Source organism: Camelus bactrianus, chromosome 23, assembly GCF_048773025.1.
Source record: "Camelus bactrianus isolate YW-2024 breed Bactrian camel chromosome 23, ASM4877302v1, whole genome shotgun sequence".
In the NCBI taxonomy this organism is placed as follows: Eukaryota; Metazoa; Chordata; class Mammalia; order Artiodactyla; family Camelidae; genus Camelus; species Camelus bactrianus.
The window spans coordinates 6,816,514-6,838,480 of record NC_133561.1 but is presented as its reverse complement, the minus strand read 5'-3'; the positions used below and the strand labels follow the sequence as shown (position 1 = coordinate 6,838,480).

The 21,967-nt window shown below is 36.7% G+C and overlaps 1 pseudogene; it reads left to right on the top strand.

The window, feature by feature from the left end:
* The first annotated feature begins 8,637 nt into the window (after positions 1-8,637).
* LOC105084044 (BCL2/adenovirus E1B 19 kDa protein-interacting protein 3-like) lies at positions 8,638-9,712 on the top strand (annotated as a pseudogene).
* Positions 9,713-21,967: the final 12,255 nt, after the last annotated feature.

Below are 21,967 nucleotides of genomic sequence, written 5' to 3'. Positions count from 1 at the left end.
TGGTAACTTGAAGTGGAAAAAATATGGGTAACTTATTCACTTTTCATGTCTGAATTTTCTATTTTGCTGTAGACTAAATATATTAACTATGTAATAAGAAGTAATCACATATGAAGAGCCACTAGTTTGAAATAAATCATTCAAACGATCTATTCATATTATTCATGCACATGAAAAATATACATTGAGACACACCTGATAAGAGGGGCAAATCGAGATACAGAGTAATTACCCTCATTGCAGGCATCAGGCATACTATGATAAAAAAAGAATACCCATGTGGCCAGCCAGAGCTATAAGAAAATGATATATTCATTTTGCAGAGAATCCTGGAAAGATTCACCAGTATAATGTAAAGTAAATAAATATATTATTGCTTAAGATTTGTGTACAGCCAACTATCAAAGCTGTACATACGTTTATGATTAACTTTGTTTTGAAATTAGTTTCAGTTAATTCCTCATATAAGAGAATGATTTTATGAAGGGTTTAAATTAACAAAATCAGAAAATACAGAAGAATTTCTGGAACTGCATGGGTGATTTGAGCATGACTTTTCCTACATGAAGACTTGAGACCATCAGAAGACAGCAATTAGAAGTCCTTGGATCTTGTGAGAGCGCTAAGAAGCAACTGAACAAGTTGACACTTATACATTACACATAGTATTGTTCTTGCTTTTTCCTCAGCATTTTTTTTTTACAACAGAAAGGCAGGACATAAGCTGACAATGGGAGTCTTTAAGAAGGCTTTTTTTTTTTTTAATGTGAGAAGAAGGTTAAGAGGGAAGAGATTTTGTTTTCCTAAAACAGCACAGCTTGGTGAATGTGATACCTTCTCACAAATCCATAAAGTACTGAAAGTTTATGCAATTTTAAAATACCTCAGGAAATGTTCATGAATATCTTTTAATTCCAAGTCATTTAACTTGCATTTAAACCTGCTAGTCTAGCAAAAACATATTGGTAATTTCATTGGTACAAATGAAACAGATCTGAAAGGAGTGGGATTTGGGGAAAAGAAAGAAAATTAAAATTATTGCCTTCAGGAAAATAACACCTTTATAACATAAGAACATTTTAATAACTTTAAGTTTATCTACCAAAAAAATTATTTCTAAGAGTTTGAATCCGAGCAATCAGTTGAGCTAGAGAGACTGGTGTGGGAATTCTCACTCCTTCACTGAGGCGTCCACAGAGGGAACACTAGGAAACCTCTCTCAGCACACTGCTCATCTGCAAACTGGAGCTGATTGTGCTGCATTTCTTTCAAATTTGTTTCAAGATTACATGTGAAAATATATGCAAAATGACTGACATATCACCGATGCACAACAGATGCAACATCTTCTTGATCTTTATTTTTATTTAATAAAAAATAGACACATATGTCACACGTATAAATGTCTGACTATCAGTTTTTAATCTGTCTTTTCAACTGACATAAAAGGGAACCCAGTACATCTCTCTCTCTGTCTCTCCCCCACTCCACTTCACTCAGGATACCCTAAGTCTCTTAACTCCTCTGTCCTTCCCCCAGGATCTGACTTATTCTTTTCTTCAGCTTCTGGCCCAGGTCAGTTAGTTCCATCAGGTTCTGGAAGGGTACAAAGAGCTTTAGGAATTCCAGGTGCGAGAGGAAGGAACAAAGATGATCTCTTCTCCAGCAGCCTTGAAATGCGACAACTGCAAGGTAAAACATCTCCCCACAGCTAAGGCTGTCTGCCACTGAGTGTTAACCCTGGTACGTGAATACGTTAATGGGATCCCCTTTTCCAACCATCCTAGCATCCTGGATGCTCCCTTCTGCTCTCCCAGATAGCCTGGGCCATGGCTATAAGGTAACATGGTGGTGCTCCACTATGCGAAAAAGACAATCCTAGGGTCAGGAATTACAGAAAAACAAGTACACAGATAAAGGTGAATATATAAATATACAGTACATTTCATATATCCAATTAGTTAATAGGTGAGATACATCTTGAACATTTAATGGATAAATGGACTTTTCTGAAGAATTTGGATGGTTTTATGGCAGGAAGATGAACAAAGCAAAGCAAGTTCTATAAATACTGACTTGAGTCAAAGGAGACACAGACTCCACACAAGTGAAGTCTTCATTGACTCCTAACTTCCCACTAAAAGTACAAATTACTTACATTAGAATATCAGGCTAAAAGCAGTAAGGCCTCTTACAAAAATGATTAAGAAAGTCTACATGCATTAGAGAACATGGAGTGGAAAAGAGCCGTTGGTTGCACAGTAGTCTTTCTCTTTGAATCTAAGCATGTAAATAAACACTAAGCATGTAAAGACAACTTCTGTTTCATGTGAAGTTTTAATTCGTCCAACAATGACAAAGAAAAGACAAGCAATCGTATTGTTTAAAAAAATTACTTCAACAATTTAAGGTAGGTCAAGATGCTTTTGTTTGTCATCAGCAGAGCCCAGGTCAGATCATAAATTATACGCCTGGGAAATGAGCTTACTGAGGTTCCCTTTTTTTAATGTCACGAAATCCACAGCCACTGTAATCTGTACTTGTGTCTGTGTGCTGTTTGTGTAACAGGCCCTTTACATTACCTTATATGTACTTTAGAAAGAAACTATACTTGAACTTTGCCTATGTGGTTAATTGCCCTGAAATTCCTGAAAGAAGAATCTTTATAAGGAAGCTCCATTTCCTTCTTGTAAAAACTCCATCAGGGACTGTGCCCAGCTACCTGGGTCCTGACACTCTGGCAGCTCTCCAGCCTACATCTTAGCAACATGGAGTGTCTCTAGGTTGGCAGACTCAGATAGCAGCTTCCTCCTCCACATGATGAGAATTTAGAAAATGTATGCCATTCCTGGTCAAAGTCTAGGATTTAGTTGGCTCTCAACAACTGATCAGTGAAAATAGTATCTCCTTAGTTTTTTAAAACTGTGAGAAATACCCAAAAACTGAAGTATCTTTCAAAGTAGTAATAGTGTGTATCTCTCTGTAGATGCACACATTAACAAGCATTCCAAGACACATATGTATACACACACCACACATGCACATGAAAGTAAAATAACACTTTTTCTAGGAAGTCAACAGCAGCTATTTTAGATATTAAACATAATAAAATCAAATATATGTAACTAGTCTGATAAAACTAAGTATATTTTAGCAAACATGTTCAGCCTTACTCCAATTGATTTACGTATGAATTTCCTATGTAAATTACCTCCACCCTAAGAAATTATTTAATGTGATTAAAGAACATGTTTAAAAATGCTGATGGGAAATACAGAGAGAGTAATCTCTGTCAAAGGATTTGCATTTAAGATCACAAAGCAATAAACAGAACTTACATGAAACAGTCACAATATAATGTCGTTAAAGGGACTGTCAACAGAAGTTCAAAACTCAGTAAGTACTGTTCTCAAGTCCTTGTTCCCAGGTTAGTTTAACTTAACTTAAAAGGAATGGTAAGCACTGTGCTGATCTGCTGAATCTATAACCAACATAAAAACATCTGACTTCTTTCGAACAAACCAAGGCAAGGGGAGAGGGTCATGTAGCGGTGTAGGTGATTAAGCTCTCTGATACTGAATTACTACAAGCTCCCTGCATACCTCATTTTATTTCATCCTTCTGTGTCTGCTTTCATGCTATTTTCTAAACCAAATGCCCTTGCCAGCTTCTTCACTTGGACAACTTCGAACCTACAAGCAGCAGCTCAGGTATTTTCTTTGAGAAATCCACAAACTTCTGCCATAGCAACAGGCATGGATTTCACATATAACCCTGAACACATTACACGGAGATGACCTATGGCAGGTCACTTCTCCCTCACTGCAGGGTAAGCCCTCTGAGAACAGGGCCCATGACTCACTCCCATTTGAAACTCCAGCAAAGTGCCTGGTGTGTACAGGCACTTGTAAAAAGAAATGAGTCAATACGTTTTTTCCAAAAGCACTTAGAAGATGCAGGCAATGTTTTATCCATTTATTATCCTGTATTAATCCATTTAATCCTCAAGACAACCTCTTGAGATATGTACTATTATTATCATCATTCATAAAATGAGCAAACTGAAGCAGAGTGAGGCTAAGAGACCTGCAGGTGACACAGCTAACAAGACTGAGACTAGAACCTACCCACCCATCACTGCTTCTCTTGAATTAAACATCAATCATTAACATCTAACCAATGGAAAACATGATCTGTTTTCATTTTGTCAGAGATCTTAATATCTGATTTAGGCTAACCTATGTTCTACCTAGTTTTCAAAGGAAGAAGTGAAAAGTCCCTCTCAAGTCAAACAATATCATTTACAAAAGACACAGTAAGAAAATATTTCCATCACAGCATCCTTAAATATCTTATGATTTCTAATTTACCAAGGCAGATTTTCTTATGTGCCAGAAATTCACTTCAGAAATTTATTTAACTCCCCATGAAAAATAATATGCTCTGCCTAGATATAATTGACTTTTAGAGATTAACATTTTTTGAGAGAAGATTCAATAATTATAAAAAGTGAGTGATACGTGATAAATTCTTAACACATTGTTTAGCTATGTAAATAAAGCCAAAATATTTTGTGTAGGCCCCTACTGCCCAGGCTGTTAACGGCAGTGGACTTGGTAAATTTCAGAGAGCAAGCCTCAACTGACTCTGCAAGTCATGTTTCACACTGTGCACATCCTGTTTCCTGTCAACAGTGGCTATAATAGGCACATAAACTAAAATTTACGCCCTATTTAATCTGTAAATGTTCTGTGTCCTTAGCCCTTAGCAATGGAAATATGCCGGTATCTTTTTCTTATATAATCCCTCTTCTCCGTCAGATTTGAGGAAACTTTAACCATCATGGAACTATAAACTGATAATATCATTTCTGCATTGTTAGGCTCTGATGATCTTAAATCCAGATCAGAGTTGTTTTGAAGTAAATTCACAACACAGTCATCTGAACAGAAAAGCATATAGTGAATTATTCAATACATATTCCATTAAAAACAACTTTAAATGTATCATTGAAGTAAACTTGGGGAACTAATTAAAATTTTAGGAGTCCTTGGCCAAATCTTAACTGAGAGATAAAAATTCTAAGAGCATTATCTAATAAAATGAGTGGAACAAGGTGAATAGATTTATTTTTTTAGCCAAATCATATAATACTGACCTTTTCAGATTACCAACCTAAATTTCCCACAGTCTCATTTTAGCCATTATTTTAGGTACATGATTTATTCTCCACATTATTTGGTTTTAATAATTCTCAATAAGCAAACAGGAAGTTTTTTTAAATGTTATGATTGTTTAAATTTTTTATTTCTCTTATTTTTTCTAATAAATATTCTAGTATTAATATTATATTCTAGTATTTTTCTAGTAAATATTCCAGCTACTATTTAGTAGCTATACCAAAAATTCAAAGAAGAAACAGAAAAATTAAATGAAAGGCTATGACAATAGACGAAGTACAGTATTTATCTGTTATAACTGAATTTTATATATCTCACCAAATGCATTCATTCTATTTTTCTAAAAGTTATCACAGTGGTCTCTCCAGCATAGACAACTACTCAATGAAATAATGTACTTCAGGCTTTAGGTAGAGAGTTTAATGTTATCATAAATGTCTACAAAATATTCTTCACTTGTATGGAACTGCAGTTTATCTTAAGTAGGCATCCTATTTCTTCCAAGCCTAAATCAGAAGTAAAATTTGAATATGCATTTGGCTCAAGAGCTTTTAGAATTTGTTCTGAGAGACTGTGGGTTAAATTATCAATTATGTAATGAGCATATCTGAATTCTGTGAATTAAATGATTTCAAATTACATGTCTTATACTAGACAACTACTAGAGACAGGGATGAAAAATCAATTTATTTGCACATTTCTGTTTCAGAATTTTCAATAATTTTTTCTTGTAGATTCTAGATTCTTGTTTTTTTTTTAATGTCAAAATGTTTGGTAACTGTATTTTGCAGTGCTCTGAAATATTTTAACTAAAAATTGTGTTGTTAATGGAAATTGAGAAGATAAATTTGGGAGGTTTTTGACTTTTTAGGAAGTAGTTTGTAATCTGGGTTTACCATAGATTTCTGAAGTGCCAAGTTACTACAACGGGGACTGTGAACCTGATTATCTATGTGTTACAAAGCCATGTATATAAAATAAACATGTAGAATATCATACACTTGTATGTTCCACTGTCAGAAACATGTGTGTCATAATGAATAATGTTCATACATATTAAAGCATTAGTAGAGTCACAGTAGTTTCTGTTATGATATATTTCTCGATCAATGAATGCTCAAAGTATCACAATTCGCTTGGTGTAAAATTATATTGATATAAAAAAAAACTGTTCAAAATACTTTGAAAACACTGTCTGGAAGGCTTGCTACTGATGGGAAAATTAGTTATATTTTCAGAGTGTTTACCATGCACTCTGTGACTTAGAGAATAACTTTAATATGTCATTATATTGAAAGAATCACTTTTTTTTTTAACCAGGAGTGAAGAGGTGAAGGACATGAATGGATTGTAGAGACCAAAAAGTCCTCTTCTTTCCACATTTACATTTTTATTAGAGATCTGAACTCTAAAATTTAGGCATCAGAGAGACCACAGAAGACAACTGTAACAACGAAATATATGTGGACTCAAACCACATTTACCTTCAAAATTATATACTGTCACTGAACCTTTTCCCAGCATAAATGCTGACGCATAATGACTTTTGTTGTGGAACTAAACATGATATAATGGCAAGAGATCTCTGCTTTTCCTCAGAAAAGGACATCTGAGCCAGGAAGGAGGCGGCAGAAATCTGCATGGGTGCATCAGGCTGATGGTGATGAACAAAGTACCGAGGCCCATGGAGTTCAATTCAGGACACTTCAGGACCACCTGGCCCCTGACTTGCTCATCACAGCACTGATTCTGCACAGAGGTGGTCAGAACGCCTCATGAGACCACATGATTCATGGCAAGTGTGAGTAATTCAGAGGAGATTTTAGGACTTGGAGGAGAAGTCCCTAGGGGTGGGGTAGTTAGAAGATAAAGAATTTATTCTGGGGAAGACAGTAGAGGCTGTAAGTAACTATAACTTTGTTACTAAAAAGGTCCACACACTCAAGGTTAGAAAGGGCTAGTCATTTGATTTACATTTGAATTTGTTTTTCTTATTGATTTATGAGGGAGAAAAAAAACACAAAAGCAGCCAGCCCTAGTTTGGAAAGAAGAGACAACTCAGAGGGAGGTTAGCTGGTAACCGACACAGCCTTCAGCCCCAGGTTGGATGCCCATTTTGTCAGGAGCCCAGTTTTGACAGTACAGTCCAGGTGGCTGGGCCTTGAAGATGGACTTCTACAGTCACACTAAAGCTCATGTGCTCAAAACCAGGGCACTTCCTTCCTGTGTCTTCTGTCAAAAACACTTCTTTCTCAATGTCAAGGCAACTGAGGTACTCGAAAGACCAAGTTTGCTTGATGGGCACAAAAAAAGAGCAGGAGAATTAAAGGGCCTGAAAGAATATTTCATCCCATCATGAAAAAAACGCCCTGAACCATCCCTGCTCAAAAATCTAACTTCCCAGTGAACCAAGTGCTAATGTGACTTGAAATATTCTTTCTCTTAGGTTCTTAGACAAAGGTGGAAAGAAAATGTCAATTTCTCATAATTAAATCATTTTTATGAACTTCAGGTGAGCCACGTTTAAACATGAAACGAAAAAGCAGTTTAAAATACAAAGTATATAATTTATGTATTATATATATATATTACTTTTAGTTTTATTTCTGTGAATTCCTAGAATTTGAGAGTCTCCTGTCTTCATTAGAAATCTAATAAGCAATACTTTAAGTGGGTTTCTGAAGACAGTCTGTCTACCTGTCTGTCTCTCTCCTAGATACACAGGTTATTTGGATTAAGGGTTTCCTTTCAATGGAAACTCTTTCCATGTTTACATCAGCACCATATCCCAGACACAACTCATTTTAGCCATCTATACTCTAGTATTCAACAAAATAAAGCAAACCAACCAACCTTTTCTGACAAATGCTTAGGCAAGGTGGGTATGAGCGTTGCCAGGTTCAAAGAGCAAAGTAAAACTGACCAAAGAAGCTTTGCATTAGGTCTGTTTCCCAAAGGTCGTTTCTGTCACCCGCTTCCTAAGAATGACTACATAGAGACCCATCATGGAAGGAAACTTGGAGTCACAGGTAACTGCTGATAAATATCAGCACGGACAGTCATGACCACAGAGGAAATGTAAAAACATCACCAAAGCAACAGCTGTCTTTACCTTTTCAAAAAGAGTGGCGCGTGTGCTGAGACTCACTCAGGGCGGTGGGCCGAGGACGTGCCAGCCGCTGGGACCAACGCTCCAGCTTCCTCGAAGCTCCGGCTCCCGCTCCAGCCTCCAAGCACCTGCTGACCCCGACGTCGACCCAAACGCAGACGTCGACTCCTGCGCAGACTCCAACCCCTATGCAGGCCCCGACGCTGACGCAGACAGCGACCCTGACATCGACCCCGACTCTGACGTCGACCCGACGCAGACCCCGACCCCGACGTCGACCCGACGCAGACCCTGACCCCGACGTCGACCCAAACGCAAACGTCGACTCCTGCGCCGACTTTAACCCCTATGCAGACCCCGACCACGACGCATATAGCGACCCCGACGCAGACCCTGACCCCGACGTCGACCCGACGCAGGCGTCCACGCCGCCCTGCCGCTGAAGCGCCGTGGCCCAGGTGTCACGTTGCGGAAAGAGACCCTGGGCTGCAGGAGAAGCGCCGGCGTGGCCCTCAGGCAGGATTACTCTTTGGGAACTGTGGGAACGGGAGCATTGGTCCAGGCTGTTTCTATTTATGACGGCAACGTGGAAAAACCCCTGCTGGATGCCCAGTTTGAATCTGGAGGGAGTCACTCGGAGGATTCGCGCTTTGACCACGCGCCTCGCACACAGACCCACCAGATGCTTACAGCGCTTCTGAAAGAGACTCACGTAGTATTGGAGGAGAAAACAGCTCAGTCCAAGGAAGTTCATGTGGAGAGAAGGAAAGACATGCAAAGCATCTTGAAGAAATCAGACCAGATATGCAGTTGGTCAAATCGCCCAGAAAAGATCCCTGCCCCACCCAAGGAGTTCCTCTTCAAACACCTGAGGTGCCCCAGCACACTCAGCATGAGGAACACGAGTATTACGAAGATGGGGACATTTTCTCTGCAGTTTCTAGCAGTTCTTTTTTTCTGTCTCTTCTGCTCTCTCATCTGCTGTCCATTGGATTGGGGATCTATATCAGAAGGCGTCTGACAACATTCACCAGCACCTTTTGATGAAGAATTGAAGTTGGGCTTTTACATTTGGTGGGGATTTATACTGGAGTTTGCAACACAGCTTAGGGGAGAAGCTACTGTCTTGGTCCTGGGGTGGCTGCACCACTTGTGTCATTTCTTCTGTAAATGCACATTCCTAATTAAGTTAAAATAAAAATGCGACACTAAAAAAAAAAAGTGATGTGAGTGAATATGGAGCATGTGGAGTTAGGAGGGAGTCTCATTACAGAAACACTCCAGGACTCCGTGTGAAATGTTCATGAAATTAAAAATAACAAAATTACTGGATATTTCCAACAGAGATGCCTACAACTGTAATATGTACTTAATCATCGCTGGCCACCTCTGATTTAGCCACTCATCTATAGTAAATGTGAACTATGTACACTGGAAGAAATATTAACATTTGTAAGTGGGTATTTTCAAGGAAATAATAAATATGTTTAAATTAAGATTTTAAGCCCCTGGATTTCTTGTTGTTCCTTTATAAATTCTCATAATATGATAACGTGCTTATTTTCTTTACCTGTGCCTTCACTCAAAAAACTTTGCTGACATCTTATTGATTTGCCGAGCAGAAGGAGCCAAGATTAAACAATATGGTCTTTCTCCATGAAGAGCTTTTATTCTGTAGAGGGGAAACTCACATTCAACTTCTCATACAATGAGACAGTGGGAGAGTCTAAATTTGTTTTTCCAGTGTCCTTGTTTGGATCTCCACGCTTGACTTTGTGCTTTGCTAAGTATCCCTGCTCATAGAATTTGTATGTCACAATTCTTTCAGCTATTATCTACTTTTATTATACCAAAGCTTTGTGGTGTGGTGGTAAGGTAGGGGCAAAGAGGAACATTCTATGATCCTCTGATTAAATCTCAATCATTTGATGGGCCTGTGTCTTGGAGTTATGACCTTCACAAGTGTTTCTGCAGCCTTTCTGCCTTCAGTCCCCCAACTCCTTTATCTGTATATAACATTCTCAAGTCAATTTCCTTGAAGCCCCGATTCTAGATGCTTGTGGTTTTCCCACCACTTTTAAGATAGGAAAGCTTAAGTGGGTTCCCTTCCTTCAGCCAGATGAAGTTTCAGAATTGGGATCTGGCAAACCCTTTCCCTGAGAAAGTATACCTTTGTTATGAAGAAGGCTCTGAGCATGTTTCATAATGGTTACTCTATCCTTCTCTCTGCCAGAGCCAGGAGGGGAATCTTTCTTGGACTTTGACCATAAAAACCTGGTGGGTTCCTGGAAGGAAAGCCCATAAAAATGTGGGGTTCTCCTAAAGCTGTGGCTCCCAAGAGTTTTTCACCCTCCCACTAGCCTCCACTCAACTTCAGGAATTTGCCAAAGTTACTACTTAAATGTCCTATAAGTTTATGGTTCCAGCAGCTTCTCCACATCTTGGTTGCTGTATCTCTCTGGGTGCACTTACCTCTCTAGTATCCATGTATACATGTATCAAAACATCAAATTGTACACCTTAAATGTATATAATTTTTTATGTATCAAAGCTGTCTCACTGAAGTTGTTAAAAATACAATATTGTATCATTATTCCTTGTATTGGTAAGTTTACTATCATGTAAAATATTAACCTTAAGAGTAGCAAAGTGAAGGGTATCTGTAACTGACTTTATTATGTTACAACTTTTCTGTGTTTAGTTATTTCAAAATAAAAAGTTAATTAAAAATTAACCTACACACACTAAAACAAAAATTTTAGAAAAGTAATGAGGGACCAGTTTAAACCTCTCAGTAAAAATCCAAAAGCTTGAAAGTGCAATTTGTTGGTAAGGCTGCAAGGTAACAAGCATTCATCTTCATTGTTGGTGAAAATGCAGAATACTATACCCTTAAGAGGGAAATTTTCAACACAGTGTTTACCATTAATTTCAGCAAACCCATGTGTGATACTGTGATTTATAAGAAATATGCATTTGGTTCTTCAGATGACCATTTCTCTTATTACTGGGTCTTTGTCCAGGGTTCCTCCCTCACAGCTCCCAAAACCCTTGGAATTGCCTAAGTGCAGGAAGCAGGGCTGAAGGTTGAATCAATTGCCAATGGTCAAGCTTTAACTGGCCAGGCCTATGTAAGGAAGGCTTCACAAAAGCCCAAAAGGAAGGGGTGTAGAGAGAACACGTGGAGATCTGGGGAGAGTGACACACCTGGAGACGGTGTGGAAGGCCTGCACCCTATCCCCACGCCTTACGCTAGGCATCTTTTCCCATCTGGCTCTTCCTGAGTTACATCCTTTCATAATTCACTAGTCATCTAGTAAGTAAAATGTTTCTCAGAGTTCTGTGAGCTGCTCTATCAACTTAATTGAGCCCAAGGAGAGGGTCATGGAAGCCTGTGCTATATAGCTAGTCGATCAGAAGTCTAGTGTCTGAAGTCAAGGAAGGGGTTGTTGGAACCTCCAAACTATAGCCAGTCCATCAGAAGTACCTGGGCTTGTAACTGACATCTGAAGGGGGTTGGGGCCAGTCTTGTAGGATTAAGCCCTCAACCTTTGGAATCTGATGCTCTCTCTGGGTAGATACTGTCAGAACTGAGTTGAATTATGGAACAATCAGCTGAAGCCCTAACAATTGTTTGTTGGTGTGGGGAGCACAGAATACCGTATCTATCCCCAAAATACACTAGTACGAAAAGGAAATGATATAACAACAGGGCTATTGACTACAGCCCTATTTATGTTAGCAAGTGATTGGATCACTGACTCTGAGATACACAATAGAATGGGAAAATAAATAAGGGAAATCTGTATTTTCTGGGGTGGAGTGATCTGTATATATTTGTTAAGTAAATGTAAGGTGAAGAGTAAGGTTTATAGAATGTTTTAATACACATGGAACATTTTGAATTGTAAGATGTGGCATACAGACAGAATGTGTTACTTTGTATTGTAAAATGGGGGAACTTTATGAACATACATGTTTATATTTACAAAAAGAAACACTGGAAAAAATTATGTGTGTGTGTGTGTATATACATTTGTCTGGACAGATTTTATATATATATATACAGAAAGGAAAGGGAAGGATGGCAGGAAAAGAATCAATATTTCCCTCATTTACATCTTAATATATAATTTTAACTCATAGTAACTTAGTCACATAAGAACAAGAGAAAAAAAAATTAAGAACCCTTTATTTTGCATATAACTCCTCAGTATGATATACTGTAAGGACAAAAAGAACAGCAAGAAAAAAATGTAGATGTTATCCAGCAGCTTTGTTTTAGATGTAATATTGTTACTGCTATTTAGGAATTATTTTGTGTACCTTGTAGGATATAGCAAATAGGAAAATATTTAGGAGATACTTTTCAGTGTGAAAAATACATAAAATTAAAGAAGTATGAACTTTCTTTCTTTTCAAAATGTGTATTTTACTCTAAAAGCAATGACAACTCTGCAGCAAAGAGCACCATAATGCTTTCATTTTGGATTCTAAATACCGTTTCTAATTAAAATGAGTTAAGGCTCCTTGGAGATACAACTGAGTCTAGAGCTGAGGCAAGAAATATGCTCTAGTAGGTGGGCATGTACTAGAAAGCCAGGAAGCAATAAAAGGACTAATGGGTTAGCCCTAAATGGCACAGGAGCCACTTGGAAGTTGATCTCACAGGACAAAGATAAGACAATTCGGGCATCAAGAAGAAAAATAACTGTAAATGATAATTAAAATATTGAATATATAAAACCCCATGAGTTTACAATGATACTCAAAAAGAGAACAAGTAAGTTCACAAACTATCACGGGTGCTAGGGGAACCACTCATTACTATCAAGTAAATCACAGTAATTACAAAAGGGACACATTTAAGTACCAGTCAGGTTCTTCAAACGAATTGTATTTCAGAATAACCAAAAAGTTCTGGTCAATAAGGACATAACTATTCTTTACAGAAAAACCCATGGAATTTGAAAGGAAGGAATTATAGAATGAGAAAATATCACTGTGCCCTGCTACTTACATGACAGATTTGGACAATGATAATGAAGATATGCTTTAGATATGTGAATAGTTGATGAGGAACTGAATATTTACATGGTATGAGTACATCCCAAGCTCATCACTGGGGGAAAAACACAATGATACAATGCAGGAGTCATTTTGTTACCATCTCTACCCACTGAACTCTCTTAGGCTCTCCAATCAGTCACCATTCTCTTCCTGATGTGGTGCACTGCAAGAGAGAGGAACACCACCACTGGTGAAGCATTCATACCAAAAAAGTTGACACTGAAAGGTTTTAGTTCTGACTTTCAATTTAAAAGAATACAGCTAATAGACACAAATCCGTATGTGACCCATTTCTTTTGAGTGGTAGATAAAATGAAAAGTTGGAGGAGGGGGACATAAGAGATGTTTTATACTAAAAGTGGTTTAAGAGGCATAACTAATAATTGTAAAGTGTGGACATATTTTTGGATGCTGATTAAGACAAACTATATGAAGAGATTTTTGAGCAATAAAAGAAATTTGAATATGGACTGAGTTTAGTAGATACTAAGGTATTTTTTTAGTTATGATAATGGCACTGTGGTTATCTAGAAAACATTCTTTATAAAGACATACTGAAATATTTAAAAAGAAATATTAATGTCTGCAATTTGATTTCAAATATTTAATCAAATTTCCAAAATAAGGACAAAAAAGATAAGAAAGTGTGGCAAAACATTGCTAATTTTAAAATTGAGTGTTAAAGTGCATGGGGACTGTGTGATATTTTCCAAAGATTTTTGGGTGGGTAGGGAGGTAACTAGGTTGGTTGGTTTGTTTATTCATTCATTTAACAGAGGTACTGGGGATTGAACCCAGGACCTTGTGCTAAGCATATGCTCTACCATGAGCTATATACCCTCCCTGTCTCCAAAGATTTTTTTTTTTTCACTAGCAAAATCCATCACAGTAATTTAAATTTTTCTTTTTGGAATTTATCAATACCCAACAATTCTTTTCCTTCCCATAGTGATAGTTGAGAAGAGCCTTTTATCTCTTAAAAAGTTTGCAACAAGGATCTGATTTCAATGATAAAAGCTGGAGCAACTGAATATCAAAATAAATACTGTGATGATAGTTTTAACTCAAAATATAAATATACTCAAGCTTACACTGATAAAATAAATTACTGAATAAATAAATAGAAGAAAAGAGATAAATCTTCCTTACAAAAGAGCTAAAAACAACTTAATTCTGCCCTCCTCCCCCTTAGGTTTGGACTGAACTTAGTGAGTTGCTTCCCAAGAATAGCACATGAAAAGGTCAGAAAAATAACTTTTCAGTGGAGAAGACTGGGAAGCTCCACCTCAGCCAGGAGCTCAGGTCAGCACCACCAACAGTAAGTCACGTTGCTGGTGTGTTCCCACTGACGTGATGTGATGAAAGGCCCTGCACTTATTTGCTTATCATCTCCCAAACCCATGACCTCAGTGGAGTCGTGGTTGAAACATCAGAAAAATACAAATTGAGAGATATTCTACAAAATACCTGACCAGTACCCCTTAAAACTGCCAAGGTCATGAAAAACAGGGAAAGACTGAGACAGTGTCACAGACAAAGGGCACTAATGAGACATGACTAGTAACTGCCATGTGGGATCCTCTAGAGGATCCTGGAATAGAAATATGTCATTAGTGGAAAAAAGTGAAATTGAAGTAAAGTCTTGTTTAGTTCATAGTGACAAACCAATGTTGATATTTTAGTTTTGACAAATGCACCATGAATACATAAGATGTTAACAATGGCAGAAACTAGAGAGAGATTATATGACAACTCCTGTATTACCTCTGTAACATTTCTATAAATCTATACTCCTTCTAAAATAAAAAGTTTACTAAAAATACATTCCTGATCAAATTAAAAAACTTACAATGTATTATTTGAGTCCTAGCAAAAGTAGCAATTAAACATTAGAAAAGAAGCCTTTACAGGACTGCAGGTGAGCAACACCACCATTGAACCACATAATAATAGAGCAGAGAGAGGAGACTTATCTAGGGACTAGATCCTGGAAGAGAGGCAGGTTAATGGTAGATTTTATCCGCTTGCAGGTTAAAGCTCCTGCGGGAAAGGAAAAGGAACCTTGTAGGAGTCAAGTCACAACCAAAGAGACGGATGCTATACATAGAACATGAGCCCAGAGAACATTGTCCCAGCCCAAAGCTTTCAGTCACTTACAGATGAGCGTAGGGAAGGCTGGGAGTTATAAAAACCAGATTCCAGTTGCAACGCTGCCGGGAACATGCTGACAGTGAACAAGCTACGTGATTTTTCTCATTCCTGATTCCCTCAACTGCAGGTTGAAATTTATCCACAGCTTTGATTCCATGAATTTACAAAAGCAAGTTTTTCAATCCCTTTCGATATACTGAATTAAGTTTTATATTTGACAATGACATAAAAATTAAAATATATTACTGTATGAAAAGGAAAGAAAAATAGTTTTGCTCAGCATGTAAAGCTCCTTTTGGCAAGTCCTTCGACATGGTAAGAGGTAATTTATCACACAATTACAATGTATCTAGGTTTGACCATAGATAGTTATGCCTTTAATTCCTGAAGTACTCATCATACTTGCTTTAATATTACCTGCAAGTATTATTCAGAAGCCGAGGAACATGGTGAACTGCACCATGAATGTGTAATCAGCAAGGTCTAGATGATGAGAAAAACTACAGCCTAGTTTGTCAATAGATAAATTGCAAGGAGAGAAAAGGACTGATGAGGGACCTATTAAAAGAGACTTAAAAGTCATACTAAGTTTAAAAAGGGGAAAAAATAAAAGCATGCATATCTGGGTTATAAAACTAAAAATGAAGTGATCATTATGAAATTCAGCATAATAGTTACTCATGGGGAGACAGAGGGTTTATAATTGTGGTGGGACACATGGATGGAGCTTCTGGGTGGCTGGCAAAGCACAATTTTTCGATCTGAGTCATGGTTACAAGGGTGTTAGCATTTTAGTAATTCTTTATGGCATACATTTGTTTTGTTTCGTTTTCATGCTTTTTAAAAATTATAATCTGTGTTGCTGGCAGAATGCTGTGTGCTACATTTACAAAAATGAGTAAGAAACTTTTTCTGTAGTCAGAGGCTAGAGTCAAGGAGGAAAAAAAAACCAGGTGACAAAATGAGCAACAGAACCTTGAATTATTTTTTATGAAATTACATATTGGTTATAGCAGAGCCCAGGGGATGAGATATTCAGTTCTGCCTAGTTAAGTTGTAAATGGTTTTGAAGGAGAGAGTGCAATGCTTAAGCTTAATATTTAAAGATCAATTATTGTTTTCAAATGGACAGGAGAATGGAGGTGTCTAGAAAGAAGGGGCCAATTATTTTGTTAAAAAAGGTACATATTTTCTAAATGCCTTCATTTGCTACCGTTTTTCAAGTGTATATTCACTGATCACAGAATTCAGAGTTAACACTTTTTGGAGGTAGTGTGGAGGTAATTAGGTTTGTTTGGTTTTGTTTGTTTGCTTGTTTATAATGGAGGTACTGGGGATTGAATCCAGGATCTCGTGCATGCTAAGCATGCATTCTATTACTGAGCTACATCCTCTCCCCAGAAAGATAGAACATGAGTGTTTCTGAGATCAAATCAAGCATTCAGACTCTCAAGTAGAAATAATTGGTCAGTTAGTCCTTTAATTAAGAAGACATATTTGGCTTACAAATTTACATTTTTCATTCAATCCCCAGAGACAGTTCTATTCCCACTTACTTCAATCTCCTTCTCTTCCTTTCAGTTAAGCAGTTGAAGAATTGGGCTGTAATTGTCCCCCACGTCTGGACCTTCATGGTGCAGTTCAACATGTTTCTCTGTCTTCTGTCATTCCTGCAAAATGGCAGCTGGGTCCAGAGACTAGATCAAACTCAGATTTGATCTCTTTGGAAAATTGTAAGTAGAATATGGCAAGGCTCTAGGAAACACGCAATTTCTGCTATCTCTTTTTGTGATCTTAGCAACCACTGAAGCTTAACACCTGTATCTAACCATTTTTCGTTGGTTTAAAAAGCTGAGATTTGAATTCTGTTACTTCACTTGTGTTTGTTAGTTAGAATACTTTAGTATATAAATACTTCCACTCATTCACTGGTTACCTGTGGTTGAGTTAATAATATAGGATAACTGCTTAATTTTTCCCTTTATAACCAGTTTTCATGATAATGGGTTAACTTCCATAATCCTCTGAAGGTAGATAACTCTTTTCAATATCACAACACACCCACAGATGTAAATAAGTTCGATCCATCCAACCTGCTCTGATTATTACAATTACTGAAATTCAAGTGGTCTCATTTCGGTTAGCGGTCAACTGGCCAAGCTGGCCCTTGGACAATCCTGAATTGACTCCACTGGTCTTTGATAGCTTACTTTCTTACTGACATGATAAGATTCGCCATTCTCAGCTTGTACGTTTCCTGTCTCAGACCTCAGCAATATCACCGCTAAACCTAAGTAGCTTTCAGTGAGGGCATGACATTTCAGGATCATAATCTGGGTCTCATTACTAAAGCATCAGTCACTGTATTCAGGTCTTCAGAGTGGAAAGAGGTAGGGAATATGTATAGGTAGGAAAAATACATACCCAAGCTCCTTCCAACATAAAACACCAGAACAATAGCCAACCCAGTGACAACTTCCTAGGTTTTCACTAATATTTTCAATCAAACCTCAAGATTAGAGATTTTACTAAACTCCTCCTTTTTCATCTCTATGACCCTTATTCCACACTAAGAATTCTGTTTCTTAAGGACACAGGGAATGATAAATAAAAACATCCATTAATTATTCATTTTTAGAATTAGTCTCAGAATAATAATCCTAAAACTGTCACCAATGTAATCATGAAATTAAGTAAACTAAAGCTACTAGCAAAGTTTTCTTGAATCCTGGCTCATTCAAAATAGACAAGAAAACTAATTTTACATGAACATAAACAACAGAAATGTATCGAATCCAAATTCCATACAAAGGGTTGTACTAACAAAAGAAGAGAATAAGGAACATATCATATAAATGCACACATTTACAAAAGAAAGTCTGAAACTGAGCCTCATTTTAGTGGGCTAATGCCAAGGAAAAGAGGACAAAGATTCCAGCCATCAACTCTCTGTACTGAAGTTATAAACCAATAATATTACACTGGAAAATAAATGAGAGTGTAACAACTGGAAAGGGGTTGTTGAAACACAATGTCTGTAAAGAATCTATTGAGAAATTTAAGAAACTAACTGAAAAACTATGAGTAATCCTGTGAATAATAATAGCCATAATAGAATTCAATAAGGTAACTGTATATATATATATACACACACACACACACATATAATAATATATATATAAAATACACATTCATAATTTATAGATGTTATTTATATATAATATATATTTATACATATTATATATATATATATATATATATATATATATATATATATATATATATATACACACACATACACACACACACACACACACACATATATATATATGTATCAGGTAAAAGATGACCATGATCATGATGGATTAACTGATACAACACATTTTTTGCCATAAACAACTTGAAAACTGGAAAAATATATAATACAACTGTTTTCAGACACTGAAAAGCGGCAACATGGACCTGTGATCCTCAACAGAAGAGAGACATTTGAAGGGAGTCATACAACTTCAACAGCCTTCTTCAAAGATGTCATTGCAGGGGAGAAAGGTAAATCTCATTTGGAGACTGAGAAGATTATGGAGTATTCCTTAAATAGAGCCAAAATTACTGTTTTGAGGAAATAGTGATCTGCAGTCAGTGAGAGCAAGAGGGCTGAAATTTGCAAGACAAAGTACTTAGAAAGAGCTCAGGAAATCTGAGGGTACCTTTGAGTCTGGCTGAATACCAAGCAGCTCACAGGCCACATAAAACTCTATGAGTATTGGCAAAGGACACCTACCATGAGCTGTAAGTTAACAATTTCTAGATCTCCCACAGGGCTAAGAGACATTCAAGTACCTAACATCCAGAATAGAAAAGCTTTAATGAACACCCTGAGATTTCATTAGAAATTTAAGAATCTTTTTATCTTAGTAATTAAGGCTATTCTAGACCCACCATAACAAAGTTTAAATGGAAGTCTTTAAAGACAAACCTGATACTCAGATGACTGTTAGCCAAGACCAACTACATCATCATTAAAAGACTACAAAAGTCCTGATGTTTAACATCATTAAATTCGAAATGTTCAGCATCAATAAATAATTATTAAATATGTAAGAGTAGAAAAATGTGCCATCATCAGGAGAAAAATCGGTATAAAACAGACCCAGAATCACAGAGATGAATTTTCAGAAGAGAACTTCAATACAGGTACTTTAAATATGTTCAAGTACTTTCAAAAAAGAACATAGTGGTGAGAAAAATGAAAACTATTAAAAAGTGCAATTTCTGGTGCTGATTTTTTTTTTAATTGCTAAATAAACCTAACAAGAGATTAGGCCCTAAGGAAAAAAAGATCAGTGAAAATGTCTATGGAGACAGAGCAATGAAAAATGTTTCAGGAACAGAGAGAAAAGAGGCTGAAAACTTCAATAGTTCCTAACTGACTAGTGCAACAATGTCAAGGGGTCAAACATACCTGTAATTGGAGTCTCTGAAAATGAGAGAAAGAAAAAAAAAAAAGTAGAGTCAGTGCCCAAAAGTTTCCAACTTGAATGAAAAATTTAAACCCACAAATCCAAGCTCAACAAGTCCCACACAGAATGAATGACTACCGTTCATATCTTAATCAAATTTTTAAAAATCAGAGATTAAAAAAAAATCTGGAAAGTAGCTACAGAAAAAAGACACATTAGAGCATAAGAACTGTGATGCAAATTACCACTGACTTTTCATCAGGGGTAATGGACACCAGAAGACAAAAAGGCAACATCTTAAACGTGCTGAAAGGAAAAACACACACACACACACACACACACACAAAAAAAAAAAAAAAAAAAAAAAAACAGAAAAAAGCAACTGCCACCGCAGAATTCTATCTTGTGAAAATATCCTGAAAGCTGAAGGCTAATTGTGCTCCGAAGGATGATAATCAGCTGAAGTCATCGTGCAGCGCCCACCCTTTCCTCTCCTGCTTCCACTGTCTGCACAGGCAGAGTATGTCCACGTCTCCCCATTCTCCTCCAGACCTTCATACAGGTCTTTCATGGACTTTATGTGCGTCCATATTTTCACAGTCTCTCTCTCCATAGTTTGATCAGCTTGTCAATAGCATATCTCGCATACAGTTTCAGCAAATCTTATTAAAAATCGTAAATTCCTGTTTCTCACTCCTCTGGATATAGTAATTCAAATACAGTCTTAGGGACCAGATGATGTCCATGCTCTTCTGTCCTTGCCCTCATTCACCTTTACAAAATTAAACCTTATATGCACATATCGTGAGTGCTAATAAATACTAGGGGACTTCATGGAGGAAGCGTAATCTGCATTGTCAACATCTGGTTCCAGCTAGACTTGCCATTAAATGCCCTCACCTGTAATTTTTTAACAGTTAAGGTGAACTTAAAAATATGTTCAAAGTAAACGTTAAAGAATCAGGGGGTGAAAAAAAAGGAATCAGGGTGTGTGTGTGTGTGTGTGTGTGTGTGTGTATAAACATATACTAAATACTCTTTAATTTCAATTCAGCAAATATTTTGAGCTCCTTTCTAGTATCCCTAGGAAGGATCCTGAAAAATCCCTAAGAATGACTGTTTTCTTAAAGTCAAGGATTCAAAAAGATGGAAAATAAAATAAATTTTCTTTTAGATTTGTTAACTTTTTTTTTAATATATACAATTTTAGAGGAATTAAACATTCACTACTGGAGATCAAAGCTCTGATAATTTCAGGCTTTCCTTCTACTGACCTCTGGGACTTTGTAAGAATAAATCACTAAAGATCTATCATGCCTGATTGGTTTTTTTTGTTTGTTTGTTTTTTTAATGTGAGTTATGGCTTAGATCAGTATTTCTTAGATATGTGGGTTGCAAGAAACAGTAAAATAAGTGAAGGTTGAAGTTGCCATTTGTTTTTTAATAAGAACATAAACACACAAGCTGCCATCTCTAGTTAAAATATTCCATTAAAAACAACATATTAACAATAAAAAAGGCAGAAGGGCAAATTCAAAATAAGGAAGTCCTTCATATTAAAGAAAATTAAAATATAGTTCAAGAAAAAAATTACATATTATCTTTTTTTCCCATTTTCATTATGGACTGGTAGAAGTTTCATAAATGCCTAAAATCAGTCCATGGGCCTGTGCTTAGTAATTATTGAATTAAATGCTTCTTATGGTCCCTTTCCACTAGGAAACTCTATGATCTATCTTCTTATTTTGATATGGTGTGTTAAGCAAATGTGATTAACATTACATAGCATTACATCAACTAGATATAATTTACCTCATTCAATGTAATTAAAATAAGGAAAAGTACTTTTTTTAAGAACCAGGGGAAATATCTCCTAGTGATTGATGTAGCACTTTGCCACAACACATCTTAACACACACTACACACGTTAAAGTCCTTTCCAAAAAGTTCCTGTGGGAAATGACAGAGTCATTTGAGCCTATTAAAGTATCACTCTG